This window comes from Sapajus apella, unplaced genomic scaffold (genome assembly GCF_009761245.1).
Source record: "Sapajus apella isolate SASKATOON/1434 unplaced genomic scaffold, GSC_monkey_1.0 scaffold24, whole genome shotgun sequence".
NCBI lineage: Eukaryota > Metazoa > Chordata > Mammalia > Primates > Cebidae > Sapajus > Sapajus apella.
In genome coordinates, this window is record NW_022436964.1 from 25,423,628 (window position 1) to 25,450,431 (window position 26,804).

Sequence of the window (26,804 nt, forward strand, 5' to 3'; positions counted from 1 at the left end):
TTTAGAACAAGCTCCCAAATTGAAAGTAAATCAGTGTCCGACATATTAACAGTATTTTCAAAGGAATAATTTGTGTAGCCAGTTTTCAAAACAAGAGGCTATAAATTACTCTAATTTTTCAGTGATATTGATAAACAGGGAGACATTTCATGTTTTAAATGACAATGTGATTATTGAAATAAAAAAATAAGTATAAGATTTGATTTGACTAATGGGTAAAACATGAGCACCACTAGGTAAGACTATTTCTACCATAAAATTACCTTAAATTAGAAATCACTAATTATGTATGCATGTGCCAAAATATGACTGCTCTAGCAAATGAATTTACATATACAATGATTTTAATCAAGGCACTTCTTTGATTGTACAATTATCTGTTTTGCATACACAAAATTTGAATTCCGTACATGTGAGTCCTCATTTGTATATGCACCCAATTATTTTGTTGGTGCAACTTAGAAATCTCTACTTGATAAATCAGGGTATTATTTCTCTTCCATTTATAGCAATATATTTTCAGTTTTTTATTAAGTAGTAAAACCAAACTCCCTAGAAGAACATGGGAAGTGGGCCCTGCTTCTAGTCATAATAGAAAGGATTGCCACTCTACTTCCATTCTGTGTTAAGAAAAAGCAAAAACATTTTCTTCCACACACAGTTTGTTCCTTTCTGCCTTCTAATGTGGAATTTATTTCAAAATTTAAAGAAGACTCTGGTTCACATAGAGAACCTTTGAGTGGCAATCATACTGAGTTCACTCAATTTTCCACATTGTTAATCCCTAAATGGTGAGAGTAGGCTGTTGATCCTTACTACTCTTAAGCAACAGAGAAAATTTAGAGCTGGTGAAAAGTACCAAATTTATAGTCCTGGAGACAAATATTCTCTGTGGAGTTCCTGAAAAAAGAAATAGCTGGGAAAGCAGCAAGGCAAAACTCATTTCATTATGGTCTTGCTGGACAACTGAGACTCCTGTTGGCCCTCAGCAAGAGCAGTGTGCTACATACAATAATCGGGGTGTGTTGATGACTGTAGTGACAAAGCTCTGTGGGTTGTTTGTCTTCTAGTTAAGTCATTCTGACAGGCCCATTGGGACATAAACCTGCTTAAAATGCAAAGTTATTCACAAACTCAAAACGAGACTTCTGTATATTGCAGATAAGTCATTGGTAACAGCAGAAGTCTTAGCTTTTACATCTTTCAAATTGAGATCTTTTCTGCATGCTTTGGGTTTGGTCTTGAGGATTCAACTGAGATAAAATTGTCTAGTATCAGTAGGCACAAAATCACCACGGTCCCTCCTGTTGTCCAGCTGCATGGAGATGTGCACTTCTGAGAATGGGATCCTACATTAGGCCAACAGCAGAATTCTAGTTTGTAAATGTTCAGTTTTGCCACCTTTGCCATGACTCTAGGTTAATTTGATAATCAGGTTATAAAGAGATCCTTTCAAAGTCTCTGAATTCTTGAACACTGAACCTTACCATTTATATAACACTGAATTTTCTAGAATGCATTTCTTCTTGGCTACATAGGTGACCCCCTGTTATTGGAATATGCCCAGGTCAGATCTGTCTAGGCTGTCCCTTCAACAATCCTTTGTAGTCTGCTTTCTTCCAGTGTTTACTTTCAACCTCCTCAGGGAGGGAATATGCTACAGTAATGAAACTATATTACAATAATTAGAGTCAGCCACATTGAGAGAGCCAAGTAAAAAGGGCTCCCCGAAGAACCTCTGACCAGCCTGCGCCCTGGGAGAATGGGGTGGAGCCACGGAAGTTCCTGTCGTTTGCAGAGGGGAGGAGCCTGGTCCTTCAAGTTCCTGTGTGATGGGGCGGGAGCCGGTTAATCGGCTTCCCTCCTGCTCTGCTGAAAAATATTCTCTTTTTCTTTTTTGCCCAATAAATTCTGTTTTTCTTAGCCCTCTCTGTGTCCACGAGCCTAATCTTTCCTGGCCATGTGACTAGAATCCAGTTTTAGCTGAACTGAGGAGAAAGTCCTGCAGCAATATTTGGTGTGATAGACCTAACCATGCCTTCAGGTATGCTTACACTTGTCATCTTCCTACTTAATTCTGGGCTTGTTCATGCAACTTATTTTGACCAATGGGACTTAGCAAGCTTGATACCAGGAGAGGCACTTGCAATGGGGATTGTCCTTTGCAAAACTCCATGGAGCTGAACTGCATGCTATGTGAAAAACCAGGCTATTCTACTATAGAGACAGGACACGTGGACAGCCATCACAAGACAACTCACCATTTAGAAAGAGGGGCTACAGGGAAGGAAACCGAGACCCCCAGTTAATCTCTTAGTTGAATGTAGCTGCATGAGGGATCCCTACTGACACTGAGTGGAGCAGAATAATTGCATAGTCAGCCTACTCTCAGCATCATGAGGAATAACAAATTGTTATTTTACGCCACTGAGATTTAGGGTGCTTTCTTCCATAGAAATAGATAATTAATAGATTTGGGGTTAAATTCAGCCTCCATTATTTGCCGAGCTATATGACTTGGGCGAGTTGTTTAAGCTTCCTAATCATCAGATTCTTGAGCTCTAAAGTATATTATCATTTCCACAAATCTGTGGGATGGATTGAATACTGAATATAAATAATTTAGCACAAGACCTGAGCCATAGTAAGTGCTTAATAAGTTGTAGCAATTACCATCAATTTCATCATTTCAGTCATCATCACCATTATCACAAATATCATAACTACATGCACCCATGCCAACATGAATACCACAACATTGCCACCAACACCTTCATGACAGCTAGTGCTTTCATGATGCCCTTAGTGTCTACTGCCATGGGAAAATCAATTCTTTTCATCAAGACATTTTTAAACCATACGTATACATAAAACTTATATTATGCTAAAAGACGATGTGAAGTAATAAGTTATTTACATGTCCCTTTACATCTTTTAATCAGGTTACTAAACAGGTAAAGAGATTTGACAAGATCATTCAGAAAGCAAACAGAATGGCTATATTTGTTTATGTCTTCATGTCATGAATGCTGAGGTCTTTTTAAAAATTCTGGCTGTTCTAAAAATAAAAGCTTGCATCTCCCACTAGAAGGACATCTCCATAGGGGAGGAGATTTTATTGTTATTCCCTTTAGTGCTCTATTCCTACTATTTTTTAAATTGCCTAGTATATAAAAGCTCCTCCAGAAGTGTTTGTTGAATACATGGATCAATTCACAACTGATTGGAAGTTTACAGAACATGTATTGTAGAGCCAGAGTATTTGGGTTTGAATTCTAGTTCTAACACTTACCGGTTATGTAAATTTTAGCAATCTAATATTTTTGTGCTCCAGTTTTCTTATATGTAAAGAGGATAATAATAGCATGTATTATCTAGGATAGTCCTTATAAATATGAAACTCTGAACAGTGACTGGCAAATAGTCATCACCATGTAGTTCTTAGTTATTATTATCTTGTTATATGAGCTCTACTGATGCATAGAAGAGTATATATAAATTATTGGTTTAAAGAATGGGAATATGTATGCATATTGAAAGAAAGTCAAGAAAGATGGTGTTGTGTTGTTTAAAACAATGGCTTCCACGCTCCATTTTTTATTAGAATCATAAGGGACGATTATTATAATTCAGATCCCTGCCCACCCTACTCCTCCTTCCATGCTCTATATTTGTAACAATTGCACCAAAAGATCATGTTTGCATACTCAGCTTTGGAATGCAGTGAAATCAAATGAATTTTAATAATGCATGTTCAGATACCATATGATTTAATTAGAGGAGATATTTTGGTACAGGGATTTTTCCATTGACCTATAAATTCAATCTTGTGGGGAGCTGTGCATTCTACCATGTCTATACCATGTGCCAGTTGGATGTCTTCTCTGTCTTTTCTACCTTTCCTCTTCCTCTCCTTATCCTTAGAGAGAATATGACTACTTTCAGGTGATGATGACCCTCCCAGGAACATTAAAAAAAAAAAAAGTATGGAATCTAGTGAGTCCTTGCTACTCAAAGTGTGGTCCACAAAGCAGCAACACAAACATCTTTTTACCTTTCTTATTCTTACCCTTAGAGAGAAGATGACTACTCCCAGGTGATGCTGACCCTCCCAGGACATGAAAACCAAAGTATGGAGTCTAGTAGGTCCTTGCTACTCAAAGTGTGGTCCACAAAGCAGCAACACAAACTTCACTTAAGAACTTGTTGAAAATGTAGAATTTCAGGCACTAATATAAGGGAATGGTTCTCAACTCCATTTCCAGATATAATTACCAGGGAGCTGAAGCATCAAAGTTTAGATGTTAGGCTTCATGCACCTTGAGAAACTCTGAGTTAATTGGTTTGTATGGTACCCAGGTCTAAATATCCTTTTAAACTTCACAGGTGATTCTGATATGCTACCTGGTTAAGAAATGAGAGTTTTAGCAGAAAACTTCGATCAATTTTGAAACTTCTACTTCCATGGCCTTCTCCATCACCTACAAGACTTTCAGGGTTTCAGAAAATTCTTCAGATTTCTTTGCACCAGTAGACTAGGCCTGTTGGCCCCCATTATTTATGGTTACTAACAAACCCTACCAACTTTGGCATCTATCATCTTTTCTCAGTTATCTTGAGCTCTGAACAAGCTGAAGAATTAGACTAGAAAGTATTCATAATGTCAGTAGGAATGTGACACAAAACCAAAAGCATTTTATCACATTTTCAAGCAAAACTCAAGTACTTTCAAGCATAATAATGATGATAATGACTACTTGTATTATGGTTAGGACTATCTACCCCACAACCATTTTTGTTGCTTTTTGTAATTAGACTATTACGAGGTGATTATATGATTGCCTTTGAGTAGATTGCAATATTAGAATAATATATTTATATTTTTGTAAAATCTTGTGCATTGTTCACTCAAAAATTACTTGGCTGAAAGAGATTGATTTTCTTTGATCCTTTACAGTTTACCCTGGAATAATCAGGTAATAACAGGGAAAACAGACATAGAAGCTCTTCAAGACTCAGTTCTTTTTGTATGTGGCTGAACTAAAACAGCATTTTTGCTATAATCTTAAGATAATCTTTGAACAGTGAATCAAGAGCACTAAAAGTCAAATCCAAATCAAACATTCAAAAATTAATGTCTTGATTGAAGTCCCGTGGAGAGGAGTCAAAGGGAGAGATTTATTTATATACTACCTTACTATTTACAGTGTGGTCTTTAAACCAGCAGCTTTGCATTACCTGGGAGCTTATAGAAATCAAGAATGAAGATTCTAGGGCCCTACTTCAGCTCAGATTCTAAATCAGTATCTGCATTTTAACAGATAGCCCATATTACTCATAGACAAATCAAGGTTTGAGAAGCACTAATGTAATATATGATAAGGCATTTAATTTTTTTCTCCAACATTTGCTTGTTCTTAAGTCACAACACATACACCATCTCATACAGTTGCTCTATTCTTTCTTATCCAAAACCTATGTAAATTTTTTTACACCTTCAAACTTGTTATCCTCCTGCCAACCAGCTCCCACTCTGGCCATCTCTTATTTTACCAAGCAGTCTACTCTGAGGCAAGGGGGAGGATGCTATACAAAGACACTCTTTCATAACATTTTCCTTATTGCGGTTGAATAAGAACAAAAAACGCAATACTTTCTCTGAATCTACTGTAAACTGGTCAACTCTCAAGAAGTAAAATGAGTAACAATTTGATGTAGAGTTTTCTTTTTTTTCTAAGTCTGGCAATGTGCAGAGAATCCTTGAAAATACCAGTTTACCAGCGCACAAATATGTTGTGTTTATTCTTCCAAGAGAGGCATAAATGGGTAGCAACTTCTCCAGAGATGAACTATATTAATCCACGTTATACTCACTCATCTTAGTTTCCAATGAATAATCATAGCAATATAAGGCAATTTTGTAAGTTAAGGAATAGAAATTATTTTTTTTCTTTCTCTCATTGTAAGGATAGTAGAGAAAACAAAATAATAACTTTCTTTTTGTCAGGAAACACTGGGTATTCTGCTATCACTAGAAAAACCATAAAGTATTTCTTCTAACTGCTAAAAGAGTAACTAACAACTGGATATTACTTTCCCAGTACATTGAGAGATTGTTAAAGTTTGAGTAAGTGAAGCATTTGTGAAAATGAACATCTCTGGTGACAAAATCTGGTTGAAAACTAAAATTTTAGTTGTAATTGAAAAGAAGAAACAAAACATCCTAAAATTCCTAATGGATTGCCAGAAGGAAACTCATTCAAGGAATTTTAACAAAAGGTTTTATAGGTAAAATAAATCCTTTGGAATATCAAAAAGAAAAGCATTCCACGCAGATATGAGATGAGCAAAATAAACTTACCACAGTTGTTCAGTTAATGGACAGGCACCATCATCTGAAACAACAAAAACATATTTTGACATTGTGATCATAAAAACAAAACCTTTCAAATTGTCTTCAAACACATGTTATGAACATATCTCCAGAAGCAAAATTAAGTAAGCAATGAAGATACATTGTCTGGTCTCCATCATTTATTTCAGATGAAAGTGTTTCATCACCACCATTTTGGGGCTAAAACAGATTATTAGGTTTTTTTTTTAAAAAAAATTTACAGGCATATCTGGCATATATATGTATTGCACCAATATTCTCTTCTGATATACATGTTTAAATAGCAGAAATACAGAGTCATCTCTTTAATACAATCTTGGTCCTGGCACAAACACAATCTTGAAATGCTTGTCCTTATACACAGCTCTGACGGTGTCATATACTTATATGCCATATGCTTTTATGACACCTTCCTTAGCTCAAAAATTCTCTCTGTTGCCTACCCAAAACAAGTTAAAGTATTTAGCACAGTGTTCAGGAGCTTTAGGAGGTTGCTTCTATTCTAACTTTTGATGATTCTTTTCCATAATTCTCCATGCATATACTCATGCTACCTTTCAAATTTATCTCCCACTATTTTCCCTTGTACCCTAGTCTCAAATTATAAGCCCACTTTCCCTTCCCTCCCTCCCTCCCTCACTTCTTTCCTTTCTTCCTTCTTTCCTTCCATACTTCAGTTTACTCCATTTGCCCTGCCTCAATATTTTTTTCTACCCTTTCCTGATGGCCAGCTCAGTTAACATCTCTTCAATACAACTTGTCTTGACACTTAGAGAAGAAACTATTCTCTTTCTAGATGTTCCCAACATATTTTATATCTTTTTAACAGTACTTATCATATTCTATTTTGTGTGTTTATTCTATATTGGTGTTTATGCCTTAACCCTGTTCATTGTTCCCTACCCAGAAGACTTCCTGCTATGCCTCTGAAGGAGATGTGCAGAAAATGCTAGTTGAGCTAAAGGAAACAATTCATTTAGTGTATAGATAGCCTATGGTGCACATTTTCCATATTTCATCAATCATTCTTTAAGTGAAAAGTGCATTTTGCATTGCAATCTCTGCTAATAAAACTTGACTGTTAAAGACATAGTGATATACCCTATGAATAAAACTTTTTAGTTTCACAAAAAATAAATTAAGCAATTGAGGGTGAAGAGAATATTCTTTATTGATAAATTTTAGAAAAATTCTTTAATACTTTTTCTACCATATGGGAATACATTTTCTTTTTATAGTTTTTAGATTTTAAAAAAACAACAACAACATGTTTTTCCCCTGCTGGGTTAAATTTTGTATGGAAAGGTGATAAGTTAGTGTTTTGAGGAATAGTGACAGATTTGCTTTAAACTATGAACATGGTCACTCCATAAGCAAGATGGAAGTTACTAGCATAACCTTAGAAAAGAGAACTTGTCTTCTTATGGAAAATGAAATAATAACATTGCCTTTTTGTTAATTTTATGCTCTTATCCAACTATGCCAGATCAGACTCTGTCTATATGAAGCATACAGGTGTATTACATACCCACAAAGTCTCATACTTTACTATTCTTCTGGGCCCACTATCACTTCAGACTTCAAAAAGTTGTCAAACAATTCTGTGTAGTTACTCATGTTAGAGTTTTTTGTGTTGTTTGCCTAAAATAATTATAAATCCACTATTCTATTTCATTAAGATTTATTTTTACTGTCACATGCAATATATTACATATCAAGAGAAAGTATTATTGAATCATAAAATTTTAAATAACAGATGTAAAGACTTTAACATAAGTATTTAAAATAAAAGCACTGGTTTCTTAATTTGGTAAGAAGGAGGACTTTATGAGGTTCTTTGCACCTAAGCATAGAATGTGATATTTAAACATTCAGTTTCTTGGATTTTGTGTACTTCATTCCAGTCCCCTCTAGTTCTAATCATAGGAGGAGCATGACCTAATACATAATTAAAATTTTTTTCCAAAGTAATTGTGGTTTAAAGACACCCCTAGAGTAGAATAATACTCAGTAATTTGAAATGTGTTGGTAGTCTGAGTTTACAACTAGGTTATTAGTGGATATTTTCCCTTCCAAAAGTCAAAGTTTTCAGTGTCCTAATACGGGTTTCTGTGTCCCTACCCAAATCTCATCTTAAATTGTAGCTCCTATAATTCCCACATATCGTGGGAGAAACCCAGTGAGAGGTAATTGAATCATGGGAGCAGGTCTTTCCTATGCCGTTCTCATGATAGTGAGTAAGTCTCATGAGATCTGATAGTTTTATAAAGGGAAGTTCCCCTGCACATGCTCACTTGCTTGCCGCCATATAAGACGTGACTTTGCTCCTCATTCACCTTCTGCCATGACTGTGAGGCCTTCCCAGTCATGTGGAACTGTGAATCAATTAAACATCTTTCCTTAGTAAACTACCCAGTCTTGAGTATGTCCTTTATTATCAGAATGAGAACAGACTAATACAGGTTCTAAATAGTCATGGAAGTACCTTAAAAATATTAATAAAAGTGAAGTGAATTTTGTTATAATTACTAATACATATCATCTATATTATTTTGACTTTCTTAAAAAAGTAGAGTGTGGACCTAACTTTACCTATTGATTTTTTTTTTTTGGACTGGCACTGATAGATGAATAAATAGAAAAATATGAGTTGTAAGTACACCTTGATTTATTGCTGCCTTGCACTTCTGTGCCAGAGGTAATACAGTTGGGTAAGGAACTGCAGAGATCTATGGGTTCCTACAAATAATGACTCAATGGCAGTATTCCATTTTATTCAGACGGTAACAAAAATTTAACTAAGAAACTCTCCCTGGAGAGAAATTTAAAGCAGGGAATATTTAAATGTCCCCAGTATCTGTTCTGTGGACATTTAAAAGGAGATATTCTTTCACATGATTGAAAACACCAAATAAAAGGACCAATAAAAATCTGTCCTTCTAACACTACAAAATATTTTCAATGATCTATAATTGTTAACTGTGGATCTGATTTACTTCCTTTATCAAACCAAATTTTTTTTCTGTCCAAGTCTATTTTCCATTCATTTCCACCATGCCTGCCTACCCGCCACAGAATTTTGATTAGGTCCTGAGAGTGGCATGTGGAAAATACAGAAATCCTTCTAGTTAAAACAGACAATTACTAAGTGTATAACTATTGATTCAGAGAAGAAGGAAGATACTGTAAACAATTTTGGAGCTTTTGCTTTGACTCTCGAGATGCTGGTGAGAGTGAGGAAGTGGAGTTAAACCAAAACAAGTGATTTATGGATAGCATATGTACCTACAGAAAGTTACTCGTAAAAGAAGTTTCCTGAGAACCTTTCAGATGCAAATTTATTCAAATAACATTTAGAATTAGCCATCCACGTCCTGAATGGTTTTGCCTAGATTTTCTTCTAGGGTTTTTATGGTGTTAGGTCTTATGTTTAAGTCTTTAATCCATCTGGAGTTAATTTTAGTGTAAGGTGTCAGGAAGGGGTCCAGTTTCTGCTTTCTGCAAATAGGTGGGAGTGTAAATTAGTTCAACCATTGTGGAAGACAGTGTGGCGATTCCTCAAGGACATAGAAATAGAAATTCCATTTGACCCAGCAATCCCATTACTGGGTAGATATCCAAAGGATTACAAATCGTTCTACTATAAGGACACGTGTACACGAATGTTCATTGCAGCACTGTTTACAATAGCAAAGACCTGGAACCAACCCAAATGCCCATCGACCATAGATTGGATAGGGAAAATGTGGCACATATACACCATGGAATATTATGCAGCCATCAAAAACGATGAGTTTGGGTCCTTTGTAGGGATATGGATGAACCTGGAAACCATCATTCTCAGCAAACTGACAGGAGAGCAGAAGATCAAACACCGCATGTTCTCACTCACAGGCGGGTGTTGAACAATGAGAACACATGGACACAGGGAGGGGAGCACTACACACTGGGGTCAGTTGGGGGGAAATAGGGGAGGGACGGTGGGGGGTGGGGAGATGGGGAGAGATAGCAAGGGGAGAAATGCCAGATGTAGGTGATGGGGAGGAAGGCAGCAAATCACACTGCCACGTGTGTTCCTATGCAACAATTTTGCATGTTCTTCACATGTACCCCAAAACCTAAAATGCAATAAAATAAATGGGAAAAAAAAAAAGAATTAGCCATCCACTTCTCCATATTTGACCATTTAGTTCTTATAAAGGGTGTCTATTTTCTATAAAAGAATCCTGGCATTTGAATGGAGGAACAGAATACTAAGTTGGATATTGTCCCAATATTGTGATCATATGATCTGTTGGAAAATAAAGTGAAGAAAAAATTAAATATGTATCATTACCTTCTCTGTATATCTGTACTAAGCAGGTGGTAGGAATAAGCCAGCTATTTCTGTATTGACTTGTAGAATCAATTATAGAAATAATTATAAAAATAAATGCAAATAGGTACTCATTCGGGGCATATAAAATTATTTTGCAATGAAATTCTTATGAGTTTCAATAATATCACTGAAACACATAACTGCAAATATAATACATATCATCTCTGCCTCTTTCTATCACACACACGTACACACATATACAGGTATAGATATACAAGTAGTCAGAGAAATCCCCCTTTTCTAATTACATCAGGTATCTCTTTCCTGTGGCATTTCCTTTTTCTGATACCACAACTCCAGTCCCTATTTCTCATACCAGTAAGGAGTAAGTCCAGGACTTGGACTGAAGTGGCAGAAGGTGAACAGTAACAGGTCAGGGTACTGGGTTCGATGGGTAATTGGTATGACTGACCTTACTACATATAGTCTTAAAACAGCCCCTGAGCAAAAAATACAGACCAGCCTTTCTCCATAAAACAGGAAGGCCAAATGTTAGTTTTTTTTTTTTTTTCTTTTTTTCCCCTAAAATACAAATAATTCTTTCTGCAGTCATTGATATGGTTTGGCTGTACACACACCCGAATCTCATCCCCAAATCCCTATGCATCCGGAGGGACAACTGAATCATGGGTGGTTATCTCCATGCTACTGTTCTCCTTATAGTGAGTGAGTTCTCATGAGATCTTATAGGTTTATAAGGGGCTTTTCCCTCTTTGCTCAGCACTTCTTTCTGCCATCATGTGAAGGAGGTGTTTGCTTCCCCTTCCGCCATGATTGTAAGTTTCCCAAGGCCTCTCCAGCCATGCGGAACTGTGAGGCAATTAAACCTCTTTCATTTATAAATTACCCAGTCTCAGGCAATTCATTATAGCAGTGTGAGAATGGGCTAACACAGTCATCATCGTGAGTTCTTTATGTTTACTACAGGGTAAACATAAAAACACAAATGAAAGTTGGTTCATTTTTGCCAAAAATATGTGTCAGATATTGTAAACCAACAGTAAACAATATTAACTGAAATACTGGATAAAATATGACAAATATAATGTATTCTTGAAAAAATACAGTACAGAAATGTTCAGTGGCTAGTACCAAAGAAAAAAGTGAAAATGGATAATATGAAGTTAGTGATATTTGGATGTTCCCTGGGACATCTGTCAATCTTAAAGAAGAGCCTTGGGATCTCTAGGAGAAGTGATAAAAAGTCTTTCCTAAAAATCTCTCAGAAATGTTTCAGGTTTGAATTTATACCATCCACAAAGACAAAGAAATCCTAAAGGGAGATTAAATGAAAAAGTATTCCTGTGTTGTTACCTCATAAATTCAATCACCAAATTTTTCTGGAAGGGTATATTCTCAAAAGAGGATGCTTAGGATTTATCAATACAAAGTCCTGTTAAGTAGGAGCTCAAATCCATAATTATAAAACACATGAGGAAATCTGGAGTGAAAGTCAGTACAGAGATCAAGATTAGAAATATCAAAATATTCAGATTATGCAATTCCAAACATAGATTATAAAATGAATATTTTAAATTATTAAAAATAAAAGATGTCAGAGCAAATATACAAAAGACATTAATCAAAAGAACAAGAGTTTTCAATGGGTAGCAATTTTTAGAAAAATGTATTAATTGAAATAAAGTAAATAAACCAATATATTAAACACATCTAAAGGAAAAATTAATGGGCAAACAGAGCTGAAGAAATTATCCATAATGTTGCCCAGAGAAGCAATGAAAAATAATGTCATGAGAGGGTATATGGGATGTGAAAATTAGGGTGAGATGGTTCAACATTTGTCTCATGGGGGCAAAAAAAGAATGAGGCACCGAGTGCGGTGTCTCACACCTGTAATCCCAACACTTTGGGAGCCCAAGGCAAGCGGATCACTTGAGGTCAGGAGTTTAAGAGCACACTGGTCAACATGGTGAAACCCCATCTCTACTAATAATACAAAAAATTAGTCGGGCATAGTGGCACAAGCCTGTAATCTCAGCTACTCGGCAGACTGAGGCAGGAGAATCTCCTGCACTCAGGAGGCAGACGTTGCAGTGAGATTGCACCACTGTACTCCAGCCTGGGTGACAGAGCGAGACTCTGTCTCTAAATAAATAAATAAATAAATAAAAGAGTAGAAGTAATCTTAAAAGAATAATGTATGAATAATGTTCAAGAATTGTGATATCACATGTGTAGGTTGTGACACATTTCTAAATATTGACATGAATATTTTCTTTCTTTCTCTCTCTCTCACCAGGAAGCTAACCATACCTCAAGTAAGATGCACTTATTAGGTTTTAAAAGCACTATGTAATCACTGTCCGTACTTCTGTAAAATGACTCTATTTCATTTCTTCCTTCTCTTACATTCTAAAACATATTTTAACCATATGATAAATCCATTGATTCAACAGTGGTGTAATATCAAACAAATCAGTAAGTAAATATAGTGAGTTAAAATGAGTAAGAGATAATTTGATTACTAATTTTTTGTTAAACCAAATTTTAAATGTTTATGAAACAAATACTTTTAGTGCCTACTCTGTTATGTATTCTATCCTAGGCACTGGAGACATAGTGGTAACATGTGAACATGTTTCCTACTTACATTACTGCAGCATAGAGCGGCGAGAGAAAGACCGTGAACAGTTAAGCAAATAAAGGAATAAAATAATCTCAGATAATTAATGAAATGGAGAAAATAAAACAGGTAATACAGCTCAGAGGAAGAATATTTAGATTGGATGACCAGGCCTGAGCAACACAGAACAAGTCAGCCATGCAAGGTAAGAAGACAGAATATTTATGTAAAGGGATAGTTAGCACACAAGGCCTTGTGTGTACTTATATTCAAGCAACAGAAAAAACCAATGTGACTAGAATCTAATAAGCCAAACAGAGTGGTAAAAAACATACAATTAGAGAGGTAGATGGCCAGATTAAGGACTGCATGTAGGCTAGTGCCAAGAAATTTGGATTTATATTCCAAGGGCAATACAAAGTCATTGGAGGGTTTTAAGAAGTTGAGTGACATTACGATTTTGTCTTAAATATGCCTCTGGCTACTCTGTAGAAAATTGAAAGCCAAGGAAGGAGCAAAAACCGGAAGATCGGCTGGGCACCGTGGCTCACGCCTGTAATCCCAGCACTTTGGGAGGGCAAGGCGGGCAGATCACGAGGTCAAGAGTTCAAGACCATCCTGGCCAATATGGTGAAACCCTGTCTCTACTAAAAATATAAAAATTTAGCCGGGAGTGGTGGCACACACCTGTGGTCCCAGCTACTTGGGAGGCTGAGGCGGAAGAATCGCTTGAATCCAGAAGGCAGAGGTTGCAGTGAGCCGAGGTTGCCCCACTGCACTCCTGCCTGGCGACAGAGCAAGACTCCATCTCAAAAAAAAAAAAAAAAAAAAAAACAAAAAAAAACCAAACCTGGAAAATCAGTTTCGGAACTTTCCAGGCAAGAACTGGTAGTCATTTAGACTGAAGTATGGTTGAAGATGGAGAAAACTGGATAGGTTTGGATGGATCTGGAATATATTTTGAAGGTAAAACAAGGCTTACTAATGGATTGGATGTAATGAGTGAAAAAAGTGCATAAAGGATGATTGCTAGTTTGAAATTTTAGCAACTAAGTGGATATTAGTGGTATTTACTGAGATGGGCAAGACTGGAAAAGGAGAAATATGGTTTTACTATATCTGTATCAGCTGTGTTGATTAGAACCAACACCATTTTAGCCATTTTAGATGGGACATATCTTAGGTATGTGAATACAAGTGTCAAATCGGAAGTTGGATGTGGGAACCTGTAGTTCGGCGGAGAGTCTAGGACTAGAGCTAAGCACCGAGAATCATTATCACAGAGATCATAGATGAAGACAAGGGAATCGGAGAGTACATACGTAGCACAGCAGAGAGTTTAGGCTAGAGCCCAAAAAGTCCAAATATTAACAGTGGGAACTGAACACCAGTTGCAAAAAAATTAATGTCCTCAGCTGGATGGGATGGTTTAGTCTTTTCCCAGTCCCCACTTTATGCCACGTTCTGTGCTTTGTGCCCCAATGAACAAAATCAATTGGTTTGTGATTTAGGATTCCATAAAATCATGCTGCTTTCCCCATCATTTCTGGATTTAGGATAACATCCCAGTGGCACCCTAACGATATGTCAATTTCCACGAGCCCTTTGTTATTCCAGCCACTAAGCATTTCTTACAGGAAACACTCTCCTTCGTTTCCTCCTGATTTCCTTTCAAAATCTAAAACTCACAGACTATTTCTTCAGTGCGAATAAATAACATTATGATATTGATTTTTCTCTGTTACACATTTTGGGAAAAGAAGATATAACAAATTTACAATGTAGTTGCGGGTTAAAATTGTTCTCTTTATTTGATCCTAGTTTTGCAAGTTATAACTGAACATGGAAAATTGTAATGGCTTCTTGATTAAGGTGATGGATTCTCAGGCTCCTCAAGGGTTACCAACCACCACAGAAGTTGTAGACAAAGCAACAATGTTCATCTAACTCCAGTAGAAGCAATAAGGTGAAAATAAATAAAATCATAAGAATCCCTTTAATCCTAAATTAAATAGAAATATGTAGATAGACATCACTAGAAACAGATTTCACAGGAAACATTTTGCTCCACGGCATGCTTTATAACATTAGCCCAGGTAAGTTTTCTTCAGTTTCAATTAATCAAATTGTAAATTCGGGACTTGTGCTTTAGCTAAGTTATAGTTTGGGTTTGTGCTCTGTTATTCTTTTTTAAAGCAAAATAAAGCTGTGAATAAAGCCAGCTCTCTAGAAGACATTATTGTTGTTGGTGCAAAATTGAATTTTTATCCTGTACCTTGGGGGAAACAGTTTAACCAAATGCATTTTCCCCCATTATCATCACTGTTTCCATCTAAGATTTTTTTTTCCAACACTGAAATCATTTTTATGTGGACTTTGGAATGTGTACTGATGTTTGTCCTTTGACTTTTCTCCTTCTTGAAATAATTTGTAATTTGCTAAAACATTGTAAACACCAGGACTTTGCATATTTTCTGCATGTTTACTAATCTGTGCTAAAAAAAAATATTGCAAGTTTGCTGTTAAATTTTGCCACTATTTTCCTATATTTGGATAACTTTGGTTTGGAATAGGAAGGGCTAATGTTAAAATTTACCTTTGCACTCTATTTAGAGGAATAAAATATACTGAGAAAATTGAATAGCTAAAATAAGATTTTAAGGAGAATGTTTATATACGTAAGAAGAGAAATGTTTTTGAAACATATTAAAATTATCCCCTGAAAAATGCTGTTAAAAAGAAGGTAAGGGTCAATCATTGTTTAGACCACTGATTTGATTTCAGCTTAGGAACTTCCAAAATCTGCCCCCTTTTGTCTTTGTCTTTCACTGTCAATTAGAAGGTGTAGAACATTGAACTTGAAGTAAGCAGTAAGCTGTAGCTCCGTTCCATGAAGTAAATAAATGGAATGAGTAGAGGAAGTAAGATAGAGAAAAATGCTACATGTTTGAAAAATGTGAGCCTTCAAGAAATATAAAGAAAAGTCCTCCACCTTTTCTACAAACTTCTACCTTTTCACTGAAGTCAAGACATCTCACACTCACAATTTTACTCATTTTTCAAGTGTAGATCGGTCTCTCTCTTTCTTCACAATTCCAAACTATTAAGAGGGAGAATTTTGATATATTTGATATATTCATGAGTTTTCCATATCATTCCCAAAAGCAAAGGGATTAAAGCAAGTTTTTGAGAGCAGGAAGCAGGACTGAAAGAGTGTTTTGGGATAAGAGAGATTGACACACTTGGATTCTTGAAAGAGTCTGTGGGGAAGGAGAGTATTAATGAGCAATTTTATAGGGGAGATAAGAAAGAGTATGGTTAAGAAACAGTCAGCTTGAAAAAATATCGAATATGAACTCTTTCCTCTTTCTTTCTTTATTTTATTTTGAGATGGAGTCTTGCTCTGTTACCCAGGCTGGAGAGCAGTTGTATGATTGTGGCTCACTGCTACATCCACCTTCTGGGATCGAGCGATTCTCCTCTCTCAGCCTCCCAAGCAGCTGACATTGAAGGCATGTGCCACCACACCCAGGTAATTTTTGAATTTTTAGTAAAGATGGGGTTTCACCATCTTGGCCAGGCTGGTCTTGAACTCTTGACCTTGTGATCCACCTGCCTCAGCCTCCCAAAGTGCTGAGATTACAGACGTGAGCCACCATGCCCAACCTTTCCTATTTCAAAATGTCCCCATGTTCCTTTATTCATTCTCTTTCTTATATCTATTGCAGAAGTTTTAAGCTAATTTGATAATTATTAGGCAGTCTGCGATCACAATTTATTTGCCTTGATTTAAAAATTCTTTAACGATTGAAAATACTTTCTCCTGTTAACATTTTCTTCATTGTCTTCCATAGAAAAGGATTTTTTTTTTCTGATTCCTGTGTATTATAATGCTATAGCTCTGGAACTCAACAGATTAGATTTGAATTAGGAGTTTGCCATTAGCACTGTGCTCTTGTGAAAATTAGCAAATTACTTACCCTCTCTGAACTTCAGTTTTTCATATGTAAATGGGAATAGTAATAGCACTTATTTCATAAAATACTGTTTTTGGATAGATTAGTGCTGGGAGAAGGCCTTGATGAGTGTGTAATATATGTTGTTTGCTGAGAGGTGATGGCAAGGAACACAGAGCCATCCCCAGGCAGAAAACTACTAGAATAGTAAGCAATAAGTACCGGTCATGCACTAAACCAGTTCACACAACATAGGACATATGACCTTGCCCCCATTGCTGACTTGCAAAGAGTGCTTTCTAGCTTATTTCTATTTTAGTAGTGAAGAGGCACTATCTGCCTGTTTAGTCTATCTTTATTCTCTGAAGAAACACGGAGCACCCACTTATTAAAAATAATCACTTGTTCTCAAAGAATGAATACATGGGTCAGAGTCGGCTCTGAGCTTTCAGCTGGGGAATGCTGTCAGCCTCCTGACGTCCCACTCTGATCCCACTTTTGCACTCTATCTTTGTCTTTGTTTCTTGATTCCTTTAGCGCTGCCTGGGTTGGGGTCTCCATGACTGAGCTGGTCTCGGCAGTTAGATAGGCTTACTGCCACCATTTAAGTTTGAGCCCTTATTACCTGATTTATAACACCGTAGATTGGCTTATCAATATCTGAAATTTAAATAAATCACACAAAAATATGTCTTTTTTGGTGTCTGGTTTTTTTTTTTTTTTGAAATTGTTATACTGTAGTGATTTCGAATATGGAGTCAAAAAGCCAAATTTCACTTCTAGTGTGACTGTTTATTCCCTCTGTCGTTTTCACACCGATGAGACTTATTCCTCTGTAAAATTTGGAATCAGAGTATCTCCCTTACATGATTGTTGCAAGGAATAAATTAACACAACATAAACTCATTTCACTTCCTGGCACATACTAGTCATTCAATAAACACTAGTTGCTATCATATTATATTTATGATAAGAGAACATTGTTCCTTTGCCTCCCACACAATTAGCTTGTATAATTCGGGTTAGGTATAAGGAAAAATTAAAGTGTAGTAATTTTTTTAAAACCTAAGTACTCATGCCTGTAATCCCAGCACTTTGGGAGGCTGAGGCAGGTAGATCACGAGGGCAGGGATTCAAGATCAACCTGGCCAAGATGATGAAACCCCATCTCTACTAAAAATATAAAAATAAATTAGCCAGGCATGGTGGCTGGTGCCTGTAATACCACGTACTTCAGAGGCTGAGACGGGAGAATTGTTTGAACCTGGGTGGCAGAGGTTGCAGTGAGCCGATGTGCCACTGCACTCCAGCCTGAGCAATAGAGTGAGACTCCATCTCAAAAACAAACGAACAGACAAACCAAAAAACCCAAGTGCTTGGGAAGTAGACATTATAAGCACAGGGAGGCAATCTGCCTGTGGGTAAGTTACCTGAAATACAGCTAAACTGGTTAATTTTAAGAGACAGGATTCTGTAAATGCATGAACAAAAACCATGAAAGTAACATTGGCAGTAAAGAGAAAATTTGCTCTATCAGTGTACTGATTGAATCCTTATTGATGCTTCTCACAGTTTTGTTTTTGTTTTTCATTGTTTTCTTAAACATTCTGACAGCAAAGGAAATTACTATATGTGCAAACTGGGTATCTCTCCTTTAATTTTTTTTTTTTTTTTTTTGAGATGGAGTTTCACTCATGTTACCCAGGCTGGAGTGCAATGGCGCAATCTCGGCTCACCACAACCTCCACCTCCTGGGTTCAGGCAATTCTCCTGCCTCAGCCTCCTGAGTAGCTGGGATTACAGGCACGCACCACCATGCCCAACTAATTTTTTGTATTTTTAGTAGAGACGGGGTTTCACCACGTTGACCAGGATGGTCTCGATCTCTTGACCTTGTGATCCACCCGCCTCAGCCTCCCAAAGTGCTGGGATTACAGGCTTGAGCCACCGCACCCGGCCATCTCCCTTTAATTTTGAATCAGCTGGAAACTGCACTCAACTGAACCAGCAAAATCTGAAACAAATAAAACACCATTTATGACAAAGCATTTAAGAAAATCACAAGTAGGACAAGCAATTCTTCACATCCCATACAGCTCAAATGTAAATGATTCTAAAATGTATGTGTTGTGTTTACAAATGTGTCCTTACTGAGATCCTTACCTGCATTACTTGTTTGTTCAGAGCCCTAGAACATTATAATAAAATCGAAACTCTCACTGTCAATTAGGGGATTCATTTCAATTAAGAAAGGAAAGCAAAAGAATAATTTTCAGCAGCTTTCACTTATTTTTTAGTAAATGCTGTGATAAAACGTATTTTGAGAAACCGGACATTATATTAAGAGGCTTATACTAAGGAAAGAATAGGGACTTGGGGTTTCAGACAGAGCATAGTTTGAAAATCAATACTGCCATTACTAGTTTTGGACTTTGGCCTGTTTTCCTCATCTTTCAAAAATAATGATTGTGAAGATTAAAGAAAATAATGAGCATAAAACATCCCTCACACTGTCTGGCACAAAGTGGGTTCTTAGTAATAATATTTTCTTTTTTTGTCATTCTATTTTCTTTAAATTATTGCCTCCTAAGTAATAGAAATTTCCCAATACTGGTATTTTCCTGGTGTGTATATCATGCAATATATTGCAAAATATATTAAGGCCTTTTAAATCAGTATTTATCAAGCATATAAGAGACTGAACTTTCTTTGATCAAAACTTAGACACAATTATGTAAGCATAACTTTTCTGAAATGTGTCTTCATTCTAGAATACTCTTATCTGACGAGGATAGATGGGTAATATTCTTATATGATGCTTTTTTATTTTAACACAAAGACAAATACATGTGCACTGAACTTATCTCAGTATGTTATTCCTACACTATTTTTACAATGTCAGGATTATTCTATGATATTTTACGTGCCAGCCACTCTTCTCACATACATAATCTAAAACAATATCCGATAGCAACGTTTAATATAACTTTATCATTGAACTTATTATGTTGGAATTAGGTAATTTTTTTATTCATGTGAATGTTTTATTTTACATTGAGCTTCTCCAAATCTGGAAGTGTGTGCTTGGGACAGTAACCTGATATGGAAATCATTTACCACTTCAAATATACATTATTACATTAAATATAAGTTTTTAAATGCCAAAAAAATTAAACTAATTCAAGACTAGCAACGCATCTGGTGAATAAATATAAGCAAACTCAAAAAAGGATATTAAAGGAGACTGCTGGAACTGAGAGCATTTAAAATTTCTACTGAAAAACAACTACAACTCACTAAAGATGAATTGAAAATATAAAACTCACAAGCCACGAAAAGAAAGGAACCCACCATAAGAATGAATAAGTAGCTACAACAAGCAGAAAAATCTACTTACCAAGAAATCATAGAAAAGCCCAGGGCTGGTTACTTACAAATCCTAGTAGCGTACCAGGGGAGCAGTTAATTTTCAAATTTCCTGGATGTCACTATGTCAATGATATTAAACCATATATAAACTCATATTTTAGATTAAAATGTCTAAGGTTTCTAATATTTTTTCAGCATCTACAGTACAGAAAAAGATGGAAAACTTTGATCTACCATTAGATCTAAGTATTTTATTTAAAAGTATGTGAATGAATGAAATGTATAGTATGTTTGCCTGATTACCATCTCTTACTACCTGCAAGAAGAAAATATGAATCTCATTTTTAATAAATTGTTTATCAAACACATTTGTAAGGTAATATGGCACAATGAAAATTACAGTAAGGTTCACTAAGCAGCCTTATACAAATTCAATAAATGCTAGATTTCTTTAAAGACAGCATCAGTTGTTTAGATAAATGAAGTAGGTTTCCTGACCAGAGGTTACTGGCACAAATCAATACAATGAAATATGCATTCAGTCCATATGGTATTTCAGTAATGGGTGCCTGAAATTCAGTACACAGCTTTGCTATAAATCACAGACAGAAATTATATTAAAAGAAAGTTCGTTCTGTGATTTGAACTCAGAAATCAATGGAAATGTACACCAAAAGTAGAATACTTTTAGACATATACATCAAAAGAAAAATGATTTGTGTCATTGCCATTCATATTTCATCTTTTTGTTTCCTCTGTCCAGCTTACATTGGATCCTTTCCATGTCTCCCTTTCCCCACACAGAAATAGACAAGCATTCCACATTGGGAAGAAAGCCACACATGCGATCCTTATTAAAAATATAAGAAGAGCACAAACCAGTGTAGCCAGAAGCTGACTATGAAATTCCTTGCTGGGAGAAGAGCGGGATGTGGTTTTTGCTATTGGAGGGAGAATACATTTTGAAACAGGAAGTTTTAGGGATTAGAATTGGAAAAAGATACCATAAAACAACCATGATGCTAGTTCGTTGAAGTTGTATTTTAGTTATTTTTTATAGACACTTATTCTAGGGTTATATAATGGCAACCTTTTACTACCATATATTAAAACCATTATTGCCACATATCATGGACTTCGCAGCATGCTTGCTTGCATAAACATGCAAACAAGAAACACATGCAGCAAAACTCTGCAACCACAGTTGTGCTATGAGCAGAAGCTGCTGCGATAAACTGACTGGGTGATGTTCAGTGACCTAAATCGGGGCTTAGAATAAGGGTGGGTGCGTGCGTACCTTCATCAAATGAAAAGTAGGCCAAATATATGTGTGTACTTTTTTTTCCTACCACAGCTGCAAAACCTCTTTGTGTGTGTGTGTTTGTGTGTGTGTGTGTAACTATAAAAATAAATGTGCCATTAACCTGAAAAAGAAATGTATCACGAAGTGGGTTTCCATCAAAATAGACATAAAACAGATTAACTATTAAACTCCAGATTGGGACATACTTTGTGTTCCTGTTCAATTCCCAAGAATATGTTAGGGTTGTAATAAATTCCCTGAGAATACATAGCATAGTGTTTTTGTTTGTTTTTTGTTTGTTTGTTTACATTAATTAAGGCAGGAGTGAAAACAAAGACTTTTGTCTCATAGAATTGTGCCTTTTAAGACTACCACCCAAATGTAAAATAAATCCTAAGCTAGCAAACTATGTTATTTTCTTCTCAATTGAAAGCATTTTCTGTGGGTTTATGTGGAAAGAGAACTGTCTCAGATATCATCAATATCCAGAACTGTCTAAACAAAAGCAGCCAGATTATACTGGTTCTTTTACTCTAAAATATGGTTGGATATAATACAAAGACACTTACTATATAGGCATCATTGAAACCATCAAACATGAAATGGAAATAGCCCTTTGCTAACGTTTCTAAAATGAGAGCTAAATTGTTGAATGTTGCAAAGTTGAAAGGAGGTATTTGCTGTCTGACACCTGAAGAAAGGACATAAACAGGCAACTTCCATTACCACCACAGGCAAATGGCAAGAATGCCTGCATGTTAACTGACAGCATTTCTCTTAATGTTTTAAATTAACCAAAGAATTCACAACACAAAGAATTTCAGCACTATGCACATACAAAAAGACCCCCAGGGAATGAAATGTGAGTTTTTGGAAAGGTACTCTGTGTCGGGAAATAAAATAGTAAATGTACAGTGACCCTGTGATCCTGCAAGCAGAAGTGACCTGTGGAATCACTTAGATCAACCCTGTCATTTTATAAGTGAAGAAACTGAGGCCAGGAAAAGGTCAGTGAAGTATACCAGGGCCACATGGCGGATCCATGTCTTATGACCACATTCACACGTTCTTTCTGCTATGCTGAGGTGTCCGAGCCAGCAGAGTAGAGAAAAGAGATTATACAGCCGAATTTTAGATGCAACTCAATTGTATCCCAAATCATGTAGACGGTACTTTTTCTTTTGTTTTTTTTTTTTTTGGCCAGAATTACCTAGATTCAGTTTCCGTTGTACAAATAGACAAATAACCCACTTTTATATTTTAATAATCATGCCTTATTTCAAATAACAAATTCACTTTTCGTAAATTTGGTATTTGTGGCAAGTGACAAGTGTTATATGATACCATCCAGCATCTCAGACACCTGGGCCCACTGAAATTATTGCCTGATTTTCTGTTTGTAGCTTCCTGTACTTGACTTTGCATTGCTAGAATGGCCACTGTGGTTGCCTTCCCAGCATGCAGCCCTTACAGGCCTAGGCACAGACAGAGACTCTCGTCTCCCTAAGGCCATTATTCTCTCAGTCTGTTCTCTTCTTTAGTAATCTCCCTTTCACATTTCCTCAGGCCACTCTCCTCAAGGCCTTGATCTCATCCCAGTCACTACGTGAAGGGGTTAAGACTCTCACTCCACCAACACCAACTTCCATCCCAAATTGGTCTTCATTCACAACTGTCTTCACTCTATCACATATAGTTTTACTTACATCTGTTCTCAGAGGACCTGACAGAATTCTCTGTTCTTATGCACCACCCCCCAAAAGAGTATCTATTTTTTAGCACATAATTTCATGTCTTTGATAAGATAATCTAATAAATTATGGGCTCTGATGTACCAATATGTTAGAAATTTCTAGGGCACTTTGTGTGCTCTCAAGAATTTCTGAACACAGTACCTTAAAACAGGTGAATAAATCTCACTAAGAATATTTCACAGGAAAGATCAGTGGAGGGATATAGTTTGGCAGCAGAACTTAGCAGTGCACCACATATTAAACTGAAATGCAGCAGATAGTCCATCTTGATGTACGGTGGTAACTCCATGCAACTATTTGTGATGAGGAAAGTCATTCTGGGCAAACAAGTTATAAAATATCTTGCAGCATCTTATTTTAAAGCATGTTTCTGCATTTAACTGGTTATTAATAAGCAAGAAATGATTTGCACAAATATAATTAAATGGAACCTTATTATAATGGACTATGCCATCAGTATTTTATTATTAAAGGCTTATTCATCACTATCTGAAAAAACAAAAAAAAAAAAAGAAAACCAAACTAGAAATTATGCCAGATATAAACTCTGTTTTGAAAAAGCCTGTGAAGCCCATATCACCTATCTGCTTATCAACTTAACACTGGTGGCAATCTTGGCTCTGCCCTTTTTAAACTTTGTGAACTTGGTCAATGTGTAGTTTCCTTAAGCTCTGATTTCCTTACTTGTAAAGTGGAGAGAAGGGATCTCTGTCTCGGAGGATTATTATGAAGATAGAATTGGATAACATTTTTAAAGTAGTAAGCATGCTGTCTGCCACATGACAGTCACCTAATAAATGACAGGTTTTATTACATTTTGCAATGAGCTTGCCCTTTATATGTAATACATAATCACTGATACCAGTCCAATTTTGGACTTTAGGGGATGAATCCACATTTCTAAAACAGAGAATTTTCAGGGAAAGAGTAGAATTTTCCCTTGCAACAGTTTTTTCTTCCTCCTTTAGAAATGGGTATTGCATAGCTCTGTTGAGATTTCACTTTGAATTATTTAAAACAATGTTTGATTGAATTCAAACTCTCTTCTGACATCTTCTCAAAGGACAATCCAAACTCTTCAATTATCTTTTTCACATACATCTCAAAAGGTATTTTAAGTGCCTGAAAGGCCATAATTCTTTTCCCCTAAAGTTTTGAATTCCATCTGATGAAGATATTACACTAAGTGGAAGAGTGCCATGTTGCAGAAACAATAGCTTAAATTAACCTCTCGCTGTGTTCAGTCAGATTTTTTCTTTTCCTTCATAAAAGTTGATTCAATGCTTTTGAAAGAGGCAAGATTGGCAAGGATGAAGAATTAAGGTCTTATGTCAAAAAACAGGTACTGACTAGAATGAGTAGCAATATCCTTAAAATTGCTGGCTACAGAATGTGGAATACATTTAGGGAAGGACTGCCTTAAGGGAGTGGTGGTAATTGAGTCTTCCTGGGGCATTTAGTCTAGGAACATATCCTAGGAATGATAATCAGCTCTATTCAACAGGGTGAGTGCTGGTTTTTAATTAAAAACAAACAAATCTATCTTCATCATCTCTTAGATACATTGTGTTACAAAGATTAGAGCCATCATATCAAATTACATGGAAGAAAGAGTTTTGACAGGACAATTTACCCTTAAAGTTTCAAAATGTGAGACTCAAGCCTAAAATCATTCTTATCATCCTTGAATCAACAAATACCAGGTAGCTATCATCTGCCAATCTTTTAATTCACATGAGGCACTAAGAAAAAGTCAGGCATGCTCCCTGTTTCCATGGAGTTGAATGGAAAGAGGAAGAGATGTGAAAGAAAAAGAAACACATACAAATTTAAAAGATAATTACCTGGCTGGCTGACATCATGGACATGTGACGTATATGATCACACAGGGCCCTGACTTTAGAAGGGTCACACACTCGGCTTTATGCTTTGCTTTGCCTTCCTAAAACTCTTTGTAACTTTTAACAAGGGGGCTGAATTTTCATTGCATTGTGAACTGGACCATAGTAACTATTTGTTCATTTATTTAGGTATCGTGTAATTATGTCACCAGTCTTGTTCAAATAGCAGTAACTGCTATGAAGGAAGTAAAACATAGAAATGACATAGAGAAAAACAGTGGTTATGAGTCACAGAGGTAATTTGGATGGCATAAAAAAGACCTCTCTGCCTGTAATTCCAGCACTTTGGGAAGCTGAGGCAGGCAGATCTCTTGAAGCCAGGAGTTTGACACCAGACAGGCCAACAAGGCGAAACCCCATCTCTAGTAAGAATACAAAAATTAGCCAGGTGTGGTGGCATGCATCTGTAATCCCAGCTACTTGGGAGGCTGAGGCACAAAAATTGCCTGAACCCAGGGAGCAGAGGTTGCAGTGAGCCGAGACTGCACCACTCCTCTCCAGTCTGGGTGACAGAGCGAGACCCTGTCTTAAAAATAAAGTAAATAAATAAAATATAAAATAAAAAACCCATCTCTAATGAGATGATTTATGAGCCAAGAATTAAAATATTTGCTAAATTAGTGGATCTCACTTCATTCCCTTACAAGCAACTGAACATAAATTCAACAAACACTGATTTAGCACCTATTCTGTACAAGAAGCCGTAAGATTACCCTTTAGGGGTTAGTAACAGGACACAATTTTTGACCCAATAAATTTAAGTTGAAAAAAAGTACTTAGGTAGTTCTCAATATGTTCTTTAATAAAGACACTCAGAGATATGAGTATTTCAGAAATAGAAGTGAAAGAAGTGTTTGGAACAGCAAGAAAAGCCTTTTAAAGCAGGGAAAGGTTGATTTCATTGCCCCAGTTAGTAGGATGGGATGGTGTAGCCAGGACTTCTTTTCCAAGGAGAACACAGCATCAATGAAGACCCAGAAGGAAAAAAGTAGAGTGCATTTGAGTAACAATGAGAAATATATACACTTATTTACAGGCTAGGATAGATGTAGGAAATATTTTTTAAAAACAAACAACTGGATGCATTCTCATCTCCTGCTTTTCTCTTCTTACCTTTACCTAATAAATTGCCAAGTCCGGTTGATTCTATCTTCTAAGTGTCTCT

The 26,804-nt window shown here is 36.2% G+C and overlaps 1 protein-coding gene across 43 annotated transcripts in view; it reads right to left on the minus strand.

Annotated features, from left to right (window-relative positions):
- The window catches only part of PTPRD (protein tyrosine phosphatase receptor type D), a 2,321,819-nt gene that overhangs the window by 1,066,484 nt on the left and 1,228,531 nt on the right, over window positions 1-26,804 (minus strand). For all 43 annotated transcript variants that reach the window (XM_032290736.1, XM_032290738.1, XM_032290724.1 and 40 more), the window contains one exon: window positions 6,362-6,395. The gene's annotated coding sequence lies outside the window, so the exon portion shown is untranslated. The remainder of the gene's footprint in view (window positions 1-6,361; window positions 6,396-26,804) is intronic.